Raw genomic sequence first — 1,827 nt, 5'->3', positions numbered from 1 at the left:
CTAGTTTACTATCCTGCATATTAAACCTCTGCAGTATTGTCTTGACATACTTCCTTTGGTTTAACCAAAGCTTCCTCTTTGCCTGATCTCTTTTAATTTCCATGCCCAAAATATAGTTTGCAGCACCAAGGTATTTCATGTCGAATTTCGAGGACAATTGAGTCTTCAAATCCTGGATAATTTCTTTGTCATTTCCAACCAACAACATATCATCCACATACAAGACCAGATAAATAAAATGGTCACCAATTAATTTAAAATACACAAAGTGATCTGCTTTGTTTCTGGTGAAGCCAAGTCCCCATATAAATGTATCAAATTTCTGATACCACATCCTTGGTGACTTTTTAAACCCATACAGAGACTTATTTAACTTGCATACCGGTTCTTTCTTATCCTCCACCGCAAAGCCTTCAGGTTGCTTCATGTAGATTTCCTCTTCCATATCCTCATGAAGAAATGTTGTCTTTACATCCATCTGTTTTACCTCAAAATCAAAAGCAGCAGCAACAGATAAAAGTAATCTAATAGAAGTTACCATGGCAACAAGAGCAAAAATATCACCAAAATCAATTCCTGGGACCTAGGAATAACCTTTCGCTACCAACCGAGCTTTGTATTTCTCCACCTTTCCTTCTGCATTTGTCTTCTCCTTGAACACCCATTTTCTTCCAATGGGTTACCTTCCACCCGACAACTCCACTAGATCTCAAGCCTCATTTTTGTACAAATATGCCATTTCATCTATCATGGCCTCTTTCCAGAGTTTTCCATCCTTTGAATCTACTGCTTCCTTCACAGTTCTGGGATCATCATCAGTAACAGACAAATCAAAATTTGAATAGAAATCATATGGACTATACCTTTTTGGTTGCCTTCTTTCTCGAACTGATCTCCTCACATATGGAGTTTGTGGCTCTTCATCTTCTGATTACTCCTCTGTTGTAGAGTCTGATTCTTTCTCCTTTAGCTCAAACTCTATCTTCTCAGGTTCCTTTGGTTGGACTTCATGTTTAATAACTTCTTTCACCTCTCTGAACACCACATCTTGGCTGTACACAACCTTCCTTGATACTGGGTTCCAAAGCTTATAACCCCTTAAACCATCCTTATACCCAATAAAGATGCACTTTTCAGATTTACTATTCAACTTGGTTCGTTTCTCCTTTTGAACATGTACATATGCATCACACCCAAATACCCTTAGATGTGAAAGAGAGGGTTTCTTACCAATCCATACCTCTTGTGGAGTCTTATCGTCCAACGTTGATGAAGGTGACCTGTTGACCAGGTAACATGCAATATCCACTGCCTCTGCCCATAATTCCTGTCCACCCAGCACCGCTGAGCGTGCTTCTTGCCCTTTCCATCAACGTCTTGTTCATTCTTTATGCAACTCCATTTTCCTGAGGTGTATATGGAGTAGTCTTCTGCCGTGATATACCACACTTCTTACAGAATTCTTCAAATTCTTTGCTGCAAAAATCTCCACCATTATCTATCCTCGGCACCTTTATCTTCTTCTCTGTCTGGTTTTCCACCAGAGCCTTAAATTATTTAAACCTATCAAAGACTTCAGATTTCTTCTTAAGGAAATATATCCATGTATTCCTTGAGAAGTCATCTATAAATGATACATAGTACACAGACTTACTCAGTGATGGAACCTTCACAGGTCCAAAAACATCACTGTGCACAAGATCTAATATTTGTTTCACCCTCTTACCACCAGAGGGGAAACTCAGCTGATTTTGATTCCCATATACACAATTTTCACAGAAATCAAAATCCAGAGAGATATTACTCATACCTTTTACCATACCTTTA

This window comes from Pinus tabuliformis, chromosome J (assembly GCF_031772625.1).
Source record: "Pinus tabuliformis cultivar Carrire ecotype Pingquan chromosome J, CPIR1, whole genome shotgun sequence".
In the NCBI taxonomy this organism is placed as follows: domain Eukaryota; kingdom Viridiplantae; phylum Streptophyta; class Pinopsida; order Pinales; family Pinaceae; genus Pinus; species Pinus tabuliformis.
The sequence above is the reverse complement of the archived record's forward strand: the minus strand, read 5'-3'. Positions refer to the sequence as shown.